Raw genomic sequence first — 13,303 nt, 5'->3', positions numbered from 1 at the left:
TTCTGTTTCTGAGATTTTGTATGATCTTTACTATCATTACTCAATTATTTTTCAGGTAGGCTGCCTATTTCATCTTCGTTTATTTGGTCTTGTAGGTTTTAACCTTGCTCCTTTGTCTGTAACATATTTTTTTGTCGTTTCATTTTTTTTTTTTTTTTTTTTTTTTTGATCGGGGCTGCTGTATTCCTGTCTTTCTGGTTGTTTGGCCTGAGACATCCAGCACTGGAGTTTGCAGGCAGTTGGGTAGAGCTGGGTCTTGGTGCCGAGATGAGGACCTCCGGGAGGCCTCACTCCTATTAGTATTCCCTGGGGTCTGAGGTTCTCTGTTAGTCCAGTGGTTTTGAATCAGTGTCCCACTACAGGAGCTTGGGCCCAGCTTCCGGCCTGGGACCCAGTATCCCACAAACCACATGGCATGGCAAAAAGAAAAAGAAAAGAAAGAAAAAGAGGAGCAGTACAATAACAAAGAATAAAAAGTAAAATAAAATTAGAAAGATAAAAAATATATTAGGAAAAATAAAAATATAATTGAAACAACTGCAACAAGGTAAAACAAACCACAACAAAAAAAAGAAAAAACACAAAAAAGGAGGCAAACCAAAAGGAGCAGAACAATGACAAAGTATAAAGAATAAAATAAAAGTAGAAAAATAAAAGATTTATTAGAAAAAATAAAAATATAAATGAATCAACGACAACAAGGTAAAACAGAACCCCACCTGGTTGCTGGGGGTTCCTCCCATCCCCTTAGGTGTCCGTGGTCCCCCACCGGTGCCTGGTAGGTGCCCTAGTTGTGTGGAGATGTGAATTCCACGTCCTCCTAGTCCACCATGTTGACTCTACCCCTAGGATACAAATTCTAGAATTTAAAGTGTGGCCAAGAATATAAAAGATTGGAGTCACTATTTTAGTGTTCATGGAGAGTTTTTTTGGGGTGGAGAAGTAAGCTTTGGGAAGGAGTGTGGACATACAAGTCTATGATGATGGTCATGTTCGTTTATAATGTATAATAATATATTAAATATATAATAAGATGAGGCCTCTTATTCTTGCTCCATTCCATGGTCACCAGAGCTCTTGCCAATAAGTAATGCTGGTCATCAGGGAGCCAGGCTGGGCAGGGTATGACTTGGTGCAAACTCATGATGCTCATTCATTTATTCATTCAAGAAATACATTGTGATCTAAGTATGTGGACATAGGACACAGTGTAACTTGAAATATGTTAGTGTCCTGGGGAGAACACAGACAGTTAATCACTGGGTACTCTGTTATAAATACTGTATCAGGAGGTAAGTCCATGATTCTATGGCATTACACATATGGTGGGTGTCAGAGAAGGTATCCCAAAGGAGAAGATTTTAAAAGGAAACAAAGGAGAAGAAATTAGCAGGGAAGATTGAAGGTTTGGGTGCAGTGTGGAAGAAGTCTTGCTGAGGAATGGAATATTCCAGGTAGAGAGGAATTTAAAATATATACCCTATTAATGGGCAACAGTTTCATTATCCTCTCCAGGGAACAGCAATTTTTAAAAATGTTTACTGTATGACTAGGTACATAGTTTGCCTTATGACATGTATAAGACTGATTGGCTTATAATTTATTTTCTCTCCTTGATTGACTATAAAAATTGTTATTTTTGTAATTATCCTAGGATGATTTTTTTTTTAAGCTTGGCACTGTAGAAGTATAAAGGAGAGAAGGGAACTGACAGGTCAGGGAGTTTTGCCTTGATGAAATGGTCCAGTGGTCGAAAACACCTGAGAATCATGCTAAAGCAAAATCAAGGATACATTGTCTTAAAAGGTTGGGTATATTTGATTTTGTGTGATGGTGTAAAATTAGCACTGGAGTCAGGAAATCTCTGTTCAAATCCCGGATAATCTCCATGATTTGGGACAAATATGTGATCTCTCTATGAATCATTTTATTTTATTTTAACCTATTTTATTTGGAAGAGAAAGGAAGCTAGATTTGATAATTGATAATACACCTGTCAGTTTTAGTATCAAATGTGATATTTAATTCAACCATCTTGTGATGACATCATCTACCAACATTTAAAAAAAATCTGCTTCCCTTTAATCAATAAATGTGGGCTAAATATAGAAAAGTAGCTATAGTGTGATGAATAATTTCCTAGGCTTTGAAAATGGATTGTCTGAGCTCAGACCTTAATAGCTTTGGGAACCTATCCTTTAATATCCTTATTAGTAAAGTGGTGATAAAGGAAGTACCTTATATCATAGGGCTGTTGTGAGGAATAAATGTGTTAATACATGTAAAGCTTTTACACAAGTACCTATCATATAGTAAACATTCAATAAATGTCCGTTACAAGTATTAGCCATATTATTGGGGATATTTACTAAATATTTGAGATTGAGATTAAAAGGATATTTTAATAAAATTGGCAAAAGTTCTAAAAATGGGAACTGATGAGTTGGACATATTTTATAGCTACTCTGAGTTTTAATCCAACATTTATCTAGTGGATACAAGAAAAGACTCAGTCCCTGTCTTCCAACATGGGGGAAATAGTTTAGGAAAAAGTGTATAACAAAACTATAATGAATGAGGAAAGAAGTCTGGAAACATATTTTTATACTCAAAAAGTCAGTGATTAGAACATCCTAAAAGGAGGGGAGAAACCCCTTGAAATTTGAGATAAACACAATATGACTAGTGACAGAAGGTTGCTCATGTAGCATATAAAATTGAAGGATCAACTCTTCTTTCTCTACTATTACTTACTATTACTTAATATTAATAGGAATATCCTTAAGGCCTGGTTTGGTTTTCCCAGGGAAGTATAAAGAAATCTGGATTATTTCACACTAGAAAGTGGGAGGATGTGTACTTTGTTTGTTTTGGGGAGTGGCCTAGACTTGATCAAGATCTCTGCTCTTGAGCAGGTCCTTGGACCACTTGGAATCAAGTGTGTTGCTAGAGTGGAAAACCAAAATTATAATCACAAGATGATTGAGATCATGGTTGGAAACATGGTGCCAAGAAAGGCAAAGATATAAAAAGGAGGAGAAATAGCAAAGTTGGATCCAGGAAGGTAAGGAGTAGGACAGACACATGTATGATTGAGTATGGTGATTAAGAAAAGGCTCTGTTGTCCCACTGATCAGGATTCAAATTAGTAATGTCACAATGTGAGGTATTTGTAGGAACTCAGTCCTCTTTAAGCCAAGTTTCTAATTAAAAGAGTGATAGTGCCAGCTGACTCATAGTCCTTGCCACTCAATAGACATTGGCACTGAGACAATGCCAGCTCTTCCCCTCCCCACCATCCCCTTGCCTCTCCTGAGCCTGTCGCTGGCGAGAATGTTTTGTGGCTCTTCCTTTGGGTAAAATCTGAGTGTATGTAGGGATTGGAAGGAGTACTACAAGACAAGACACAGAACATGGTAATGTGGATTATTACTCATTTACTAACTTGGAAGAATACATAATGGAACCTGAAGCATGTGGATGGTAGGCATAGGCTGTGTAGAGGATTTGGAAAAAGTACTGGGGCATTGCATTTTTTATGATAATACAGGAAGAGGAAATGACTTGAACCTTGCCTTTTATGAAAGGGAGAGGAGTTTGTGGGTGGTTCCCTGGGAAGTAGGGAGCTTTTGGGGGAATTGTGGGTAGTTAATAGAGCTGAACTATGTTTCAGGGACCTGTGGCATTTGCTTGGAATGAGTTAGGAAGACACTTGAGAGGCTGTTGTAAAGGTCTGTTTGATAGGAAGGAAGAGGTGGAACAAAGTAATAGCAGAGTGGATAGAAAGGGTGGAGGAGGAAAAAGATACAGGGCTTGGAAGGGTGAGCAAATGATATTTACATATAAGCTTCTGCTCAGTTTAGTTCTTCATAATAAAGGACTTCTTGATTATGTCTCTCAGGAAAATTAAGACAGACTATTTCATTTTTCTAACCTTTCTATCTGGGGCCTCTTTCTTACCACCCCATTTTTCTCATTGCTTTCAAAGCTTTCTCCGTGATAAAGAACTGACAAACACACTAATAAGGGCTGATAAGGTATAATTTGTTAATAAAAGCATATTTTGCCACATAAGGTACTGCATCTAAAGTACTTAGCACAATGCCTGGCTCATGTATATTGGCTATCACTACTAGCAATAGTAAGAACAATAATAATATCTTATAGTATAATCATTATTGCTTTTTAGGTGAGAATGATTTTAGCCTTATAGGAGAAGGGATTACTCCCCAAGGTAGTGTCATTATATGGGCTTCTGATAGGCAACTAATTAATGGCATATGTGACTATTAATGGCATAGCTATAAAGACAAGTTATCACCAGGTGTAAAAGTTAGAACATAATTTCTAAAAATATATATTCTGATGCCATAATATGAAACCAAAGATTCATGAGAAGGACAGTTAGGCAGAATTATGATACAGTTCTCACAGTAGTTATGTTAGGGTGGTAGAACTGCTTTTCTATTTTCTTGATGTCTAAATTTTTCTGATTTTTTTTTAATAATTGAGTTATAATTCTGATTCTACTACTTACTAACTCTAATACCTTCAGTAAGTTACTTATTTTTTCTAAACCTGAATTTAGTAATTAAAAAAATAAAAAAAACAAAAAAAAAACAAAAAAAAAACAAAAAAAAATAAAAATAGTAATAGTAACTCCCTCACAAAATTGTTTTGAACAGTAGATGAAGGAATGCCTATTAAAACCTTGAGCATAGTAGCTTGCACACAGTAAGTACTCAAGGTATGTTGTTATCAATGAATCTTTAGTAGTAGAGGACAAGAGTCTTGAGGTAAAATAACAAATTACACAGTACAATTAAATTACTTTGTTCATTTGCTTTAAATTTATAAATTAATTCATTCAACAAGTATTTATCAGGCATCTATTATTTTCTAGTATTGTTCTAGGTGTTAGGAATATGAATGTTAAAAAGCAGACAAAAACTTTTGCCCTGATGAAACTTAGATTCCTTGTAAATTATTTTGATGTACATAAGTTCAATAAAATGGAAATAAACAAAAATAAAATTTACAAAACCAAGCATCAGTGAACATCTCCCACTATGGGAAATATATTTGGATGTGAGGGGTTTCCTTGGCACTTCTCAGAACACGTAATTGATGATCAGCCTCAGCAGGTCACAAGAGGAGTCATCTCTCGTGATACACAGATTTACGATATACAGTGTGGAAAGTGTTTAAAGCCTGTGTCCGAGATACTGACATATTTCAACTGGGCTCGAGGTCCTGTAACAATGCTAAATTCTCCTGTGAATGAAATAGTTTCTAGGTAATTTAAAATCTTTTTGACTCTTCTTCTAAATTCTGTTTAAGCAACGTGTTATCACTATAAGGAGAAAAGGGGGAAAAAAGACAATCAATAAACAAGAACAAAGAATAATGAATCAGAAGTGGCACAAATGGGTGAGAGGAGCTCAAATTAAAAGGAGCAAGACAGCTCCCAAGCCTGAAAAAGGGAGACCAAAGATTTACATTTATAAGGTTTTTAAAAAACCTATCAGACAAACTAATTACAAACTACAAATTTTAATTGGAGTTAATTGGATTGGGTAGTTGGATGAAAGAAGTGTGGGAGAAAAAAACCCTTCACTTTTTGCTCTGCTGTCAAGCACGCTAATGGATGATGAAGCACAGGCAGTTAATCAAGTCAAAACACCTAGTTCCCTCACTGAATCCTAGAATGTTAGAGCCAAAGGGTTTTTAGATCAGCCGTGTAACACTATCATTTGTTAAATGGGGACATTAAGAACAAGGATTGATCAGTGACATGCCCAAGATCATTCACAGTATCAATGAAGAGAAGGACTTGTGTCTGGTTTCCCAAGTTAGAACTTTTCCAAGCACTAAAGGACGTGTCACCCCAGGAACAAGCAAAAGAGATTTTCAAGTAAAGGCCATTCAGAAGCCATGTATATCTGGTAATAACTGTTTTGATCAGGAATCACATAATTAAAATAGAAATTGGAAAAAAATAGCAGTTGGGCATTCATTCCTTGTAACTGGTGTGAATGAGAAATGGTTATAAAGAAATGAGGGAGAGAGCAATGAGGCTGGCTTTTGATTATAAAAGCTAATGAGAGGTCCAGCTTGCTTATATCCCCAAGGTGACCTCGAATTTCTCTTCTCTTCTCTGTGAAGGACATTTTGTGCTGAACTGCATAATGACTGTTTAGCAAAGTGATCTACCCTCTCTGTTTTGGTGTAAAGAAAAAATAATTTTGACAAAAGGTGCTAATGAAATTCAATGGAAGAATGGAAGGTTTTTTAATAAGTAGCATTTGAATAATTAGATGTCCAGTGGAAAAAGAAACAAGCTTTGACACCTATTTCATACCATATATGAAAATTAATTTGAGATAGATGATAGATATAAGTGTGAGGGCTAGAGAAAACATAGGAGGACGTCTTTGTGACCTTAGCGTAGGTGAAGATATTAAGCACTAAGCAAAAAAAGAAAAAAATGATAAATTTGACTTCATCAAAGTTAAAAACTAGTGCTCATCAAAAAGCACTGGTAAAAAAAAGAAAAGTCAAACTATAGACTGGGGAAAATATTCCTAATACAATACACAATACTGACAAAGGACTCATATTCAGAAAATATATAAATTCCTATGAATCAATAAGAAAAAGACACGATCCCTACACTCCATAGCAGAAGACTTGAACAGGCACTTCAAAAAGAATATATTTAAATGAATCATAGACTTATGAAGAAATTGTTTGATACTATTACGAGGGAATTGCCAATTAAAACCACAATATCACTATACTTCCATCAGAGTGGCTAAAAATTAAAACCCAAAAAACCCCAAACACTAATGTTACCAAATGTTGGAGCAACTGAAACTCTTATACATTCCTTTTGAAACACATTTCTCTTAAATAGTTCTAATATTTTGGAAAATTTTCTCATGGTTTCTAATAAAGTTAAATATATACCCACCATCCTATGACCCGGCTGTTTCCCACCTAGATATATATCTAAGAGAACAAAGCTGATATATCCACAAAAAGATTTGTACAAAATGTTCATAGTAGCTTTAATTGTAATAACCCTAAGACGAAAACAAACTAAGTGTTTATTAACAAGAGAATGAATTAATAGTGACAATGGGATACTACACAGTAACAAAAAAGTAACAAACCACAACATGGATGGATATCAAAAGCACTATTTTGAACAAAGTAAGTCAGACACAAAAGAATGCATACTCTATGGTTATGTTTATTTGAATTTGAAGGACAAAGGCAAAATTAATCTATGGTGAGATGGAAATTAGAATAGCGACTTCCTCTCTCTGATTTTGTAGTGATCACGTTGCCTGGGACGGGCAGGAGAGACCTTTCTGGGAGATGAACATGGTATAAATCTTGATCTGGGTAGTGGCCATATGCTGCCTACAAAGATAAAAATTTGCAGAGAAGTACGTTGAACAGTACATAGAACAGCTTTTTGCATTAGACTTATTAGTGAATTATACCTCAATTTAAAAAAAATTAAAATAGAAAGATAATCAGAAGGAAATTTTTAAATGGTATAACAGAGATCATGGTAGCCTTTTGGCCCCTTTTTCCCCCGGGTGTTGGAGACATTTCCCTCTTCTTCACTCCTTCCTTCTTCCCCTTTCACTCCCCCTCCCTTTCCTCTTCCCCTCTCTTCCCTCTCCTCCACTTTCCCCTCTGCCTTTCTTTATAAGGTGCTTATACAGGTGAGTTTTTTGTCCATTGGCTGAACCCAATTTATGAGAAGAAGGTGATCTAAAAGAGAATAAGCAAGGCAGGTTTACCACATGATTTATTGTCCAAACGACACTTCTGAGAATGTAAAGATACCCTAAAATTAACTCTCACTCTCTCTCTCTATATATAATATATATAAAATATATATATTTTAAATTTTTATTGATGTATGATTGATTTACAATGTTGTGTTAGTTTCAGGTGTATAGCATAGTGATTCAGTTTTATATGCGTGTGTGTGTGTGTGTGTGTGTGTGTGTGTGTATACTTTTTCAGATTCTTTTCCCTTATAGGTTATTACAAAATATTGAGTATAGTTTCCTGTGCTATACAGTAGGTCCTTGCTGGTTATCTTTTTTACATATAGTAGTGTGTATCTATCTATCTACCTATTTATCATCTATATATATATACATGTATATTTCAAAAAAAAAAATTGTTCATTACTCCCCAGATTGCTTTTATTATGCTTCAGGCTATTTTCAAAATTAGTTAAAAAATATTCTTGAATGTTAAAACAAGTAAGTAAATATCACCCACCCCTTCATTATGTTGACTGAGCATTAAAAATAAGATAAGCATACTAATTATTCTTAGTACATTTTCACATGCTTTAATTAGTTTCTTGGCTATATCTTAAATATTGTATGAACAATGTACTTTAATATGGTCTTATTAAAGTTTTGATAAAATTGTCTACAGTCCTCTGGTTAGCACATTTGGAAGAGTGGGCACCTTGAAGTGACTCTTCTTTGCTGGATCGTATTTTTGATAGAGAAAATAATCTCTTGACTGTGTACAGAGGTACTTGGTAGGCTCAGAACAATTTGCTCTAAATGAAATATATTCTCAATTCAAATTTTTGTTTTGTATTGAAATGTATAAATCAGCCCAAATATTTTCACTGTACTTTCTTCATGTCTTTATTCATAGTTTTTCTCCTCCTCACATATTTTTACAAGACAAAGTCATCCAGTTAATTGTCTCTATGATTGTTTTTCCAAGTTTTATCAAAATTAGATGTTTAACATGATAGAGCGTCTCAGTTTCATTCCAACTTGGTACAGAATATAATATATATAATTGAAAATAAGAGCACTGTCAAAAGACTTTCTCCAAAAGTGAGATATATTAAAGTGTGATTATAGAATTTCAAAATTATGTTTGCATACCATTTTTGAGTTCTTATTGTTTACTTTGTTCAGTTGATTTTTTGTTATGAAGCATTATTGTTTTGCTGGCTTATGTTTATTTGGAAAATGGTTCTTAAAAGGTTTATACTTTTCTAAAATCCAACTGATGAAAGTATAGAGAGCAAGCATGATCTGCCATCCTGCAGCATTGTTTTTTATATTTAAAAAACATTTTAAAAATATTTATTTATTTATTTTATTTTTGGCTGCATTAGGTCTTAGCTGTGGTACTCAGGATCTTGGTTGCGGCGTGCAGGCTTCTCTCTAGTTGTGTCTCACGTGCTCAGTAGTTGCACACAGGCTTAGTTGCCCCGGGTCATGTGTGATCTTAGTTCCCCGACCAGGGATCGAACTCACATCCCCTGCATTGGAAGGCAGATTCCTAACCACTGGACCACCAGGGAAGTCCCTGTTTTTTATATTTAATATCAAATTTTTCTTAAAAATGTTGTAGTTTAACCACTGCATGTGTTACTGTTTCTCTTTCTATTGTGTGAATGCATATATACAAACACACACACTCATATATATGTGTATGTATATGAATTTGTAAATCTTGACAATTGCAACTTGTATTTGAATCAGTAGAATAACACAGTTTAATACAAACGTGAATATTATTTTTATTTATTTTTAAAATTTTTATTGTAATATAGTTGATTTACAGTGTTGTGTTAGTTTCAGGTGTACAGCAAAGTAAATCAGTTATACATATACATATATCCACTCTTTTTTTTTAGATTCTTTTCCCATATAGGCCATTACAGAGTATTGAGTAGAGTTCCCTGTGCTATACAGCAGGTTATTATTGGTTATCTATTTTATATATAATAGTGTGTATATGTCAATCCCAGTCTCCCAATTTATCCCTCCCCCCCTTATCCCCTGGTAACCGTAAGTTTGTTTTCTACATCCATGACTCCACTTCTGTTTTGTAAATAAGTTCATTTGCACCATTCTTTATAGATTCAACATATAAGCAATATCATATGATATTCGTCTTTCTGTCTGAGTTATTTCACTCAGTATGACAATCTCTAGGTCCATCCATGTTGCTGCAAAGGGCGGCATTGTTCCATTGCTTGTTGCATTACTGAGCTCCCTTATCTTGGGTTCTGCACCAAAGAAAACCAAATCTCTTTCTTCAGCTCTGGCATTTAAATTTTTTGCTAGAACTAAAATTGAATCCTAATTATTGGGCTCTGTACAGTCCCTTTAAGAAAATTATTTTTTTTTCTTTTTCCAAATAACATAGAAAAAGCATCACAAAAAGAGAACAAAAAATTCTTAACCTATTCATGGTTTTTGACCTGACCTTAACTTTGTCCTGCTCTTGAAATGTCAGATATCTCACTTCATTGTTAAATCTCCTATTTCTTGCTTTACCTTTGTGGGAACTTGGTATTATTTTTCTGAATATTACTTAGGCTTCCCCTTGATCATATTAGTTTATTTTCTCCTTGAAACCCCTATAAATTGGTACCTCCCTATGGGTAGCATATTCACACAATTTGCTCCAGCCTCACAGACCAAATGTCCCCTGACTAAATGCAACATGATTCAAAATTGATAGTTCTAATTGAGAGACTATGCATAATCCTTGACTTTAACACCAAGAAAGTTAAAATTCAAATACTACCCTTGCCCATAATAGCTTCAACTTGGTTATCTCTGCCTGTATCTAATGGTCTGAGGAAGATATGCTTATAAAGAACAAGTAGGGGGTTGAGGCTTTGGCCTTGTCTATGTCCACATAAAGAAAATTAATGAAGCTATAAACTTTTAGGGCCAGTGACCTGGCAGATGGCAGATAGAATTTATTCTCCTCAAAGACTGAGTGATGATATTGTTAAACAGTGTCTGGCAGAGACTTAAAAAATCTGCACCCTTTTTTAGATCCTCATTAACTATGGAGGAAGAGCAATCTTCCTGTTTATAAATTTAAGCAGGAATAACCACCTTGATGGACTTCAGGAGCCTATGTGGTGGGCTAGGTGAGAGATGGACAGCACGAAAAGCCAGCATCTGCCCAGTTGGGGGACTGCATGGGCCCTTGCCCAAAGAAGAGTTGCAAATTGTCCATGTGAACAATTTGGAGCCTCACCTTGGCCATTTCTCTACTTCTAGGGTAGAAACAACTACACTCATATAATCACTTGTAATTTTCTCCTTTCACCATGTACTATCACTTGTTGCCTACTCTCTTTGTCACAGAATAGTTGTTCAACTTTGGGCAAAAGTTGCAATTTCTTTGAGCTTGTGTTTAAATATATATAAAATCAGAGGATTGAATTTAATCAGGGATAATTCTTTGTTGTGGAGGGCAGGCCTGTGTGTTATAGGATGTTTAGTAGTATCTCCAGCATCTACCCACTAGATGCCAGTAGCCCACTCTCTCCCCAGGTGTGACAACCAAAAATGTCTCCAGGCATTGTCATTATGTCCCTGGGGGCAAAATCACTCCTAGTTTTGAAACACTGTACTAAAACATACCTAAATTCCCTTCCTCTTTATATATTCCATCATCTTCTGTTGCCTGGAGAGATATTCTTGCTTTTTCAAGAGATAAAAACAATTCCTAGAAATATAATTCAGGAGGATAAGATGAAGATGAGCGGAATGGTTGACCTGAGCTTATAATTAATAACTTATGCTTCTCTGGAAAATCTAGATTTGGGCATTCGGTTCTTTTTCATATGAAGTTTATTTTCTTATTTACAAAGTAAATTGTTTACTACTATATTAAACTACAGAGAAGAATCATGAATAAAGAAATCAATCTTATCCAGATAACCAAGGAAAGTCACATCAACATTCTGGCATATTTCTTTGTAAGATGTTTTTCAAGAATGACTTAAGTTCGTCAGTAAAAAAGGTTGCAATCATATTTATTAGACTTTTAAATTTTTTGATAAACTTGCATGAGAAAATTATTTTGGAGGGGGAATTATTTGTTCAGTATTATGGTATTATTCTCAGTGAACAAGATAATAATTTAAAATGAGATTGTTTATTTTAAAGCTTCATTTTGGTGTCATTGTGAAATGAATTCTAAATACTTCCACTTTCTTGCAGGTTCAATGCTGTGCTGCGCTTAATCTATATAGTACTCACTGGCATCAGCACTATTCTGATGATTTGGATGTTACCTTTCTGTATATCCCCATAGGAACATTTTCCAGGCTTTTTTTACTCTATGAATTTTTCACTTGTGTTTTCCTGTTTGGCTTCCTGGTTACCCAAGTTAAGTGAGTGGCATATTCTTAGCTCTTGTGTATTTGAGAATGTCTTTTTTATGCTATCAATGTGTAAGAGATAAGTTGGCTGACTGTAGTCTTTAAAGATCGCATCATTTCCCTTCTCAAATTCTCTATAAATTACTTCATTGTTTCCTGACATTAAGCATCTTAAGATGGGATCTGAGGTAAGCATGGTTCTTGTTTTTTTGTAGATTAACTGTTTTTTTCTGCATAGATACTTAGAGGATTTTTCTTTATTCATCTAATTCAGAGATTTTTCCAGGACATGTCGAGATATGCATTGTGCCTTATTAATTTTTCTTGCAAAATATTGAGTTTGCTATATACAGGTTTTCCTTTCTTTTTTAAGGTGAAGAAAATTCTCTTCAGTTGTGAGCAGAATTTTAGACTTTTCCTTTCGTTCCATCTCTTTGGATTTCTCCCTCAAAAACACTGTTCTATTTACCTAGCCTACAGGATGGAGGTGGAAGGTGAGGGGAGAATTAGGATGACTCTATGTGCCAATTTCTTCAGGTCAGTCCTGGTTTATGTCAGTTGTCCTGGTGTAAATATCAACTAAAATATTAATATTCTCTCTCAAAAATGTCCAGTTTGGACTGTGTCCATCGCTATTGGCTGCTCACCCTAGGCTGAGTATTACTCTACAATGCATGGGTGGTAAAACTCTGTCCTTCCTGTCCTATTGCAGCCACAGGGTAGGAAATTATCCACCAAGGGTTAAGTGAGTACATGATGCTGACATACCTGGAGGAGAGAAAATAGATAGAATCCCTGGCTCTCCTCTACTCTGAGCCATTCTTTCCCCTCATAGTAGAGCAAACCCTGTTGAGCATGTCTGCAATTTATTAATCATCTCACACACATAGAGCTACAATACACAGAATGATTAAAAATGAAAAGATAGAAAGTAAGGTGAAGCAGGCAAATAGCAGCTAAGTAAAAGTTTGGTACAGTTGTAATATCAAATAAACCAACCAAAAGAACCTAAAGGCAAAAAGTGGCAAGCATCAGTGAAAATCACTACATACTGATAATGATCAAGAATATATAAAGTTCTTGACTACATATGTGGTTAACAAT

Source organism: Balaenoptera ricei, chromosome 8, assembly GCF_028023285.1.
Source record: "Balaenoptera ricei isolate mBalRic1 chromosome 8, mBalRic1.hap2, whole genome shotgun sequence".
NCBI classification, from domain to species: Eukaryota; Metazoa; Chordata; class Mammalia; order Artiodactyla; family Balaenopteridae; genus Balaenoptera; species Balaenoptera ricei.
The sequence above is the reverse complement of the archived record's forward strand: the minus strand, read 5'-3'. Positions refer to the sequence as shown.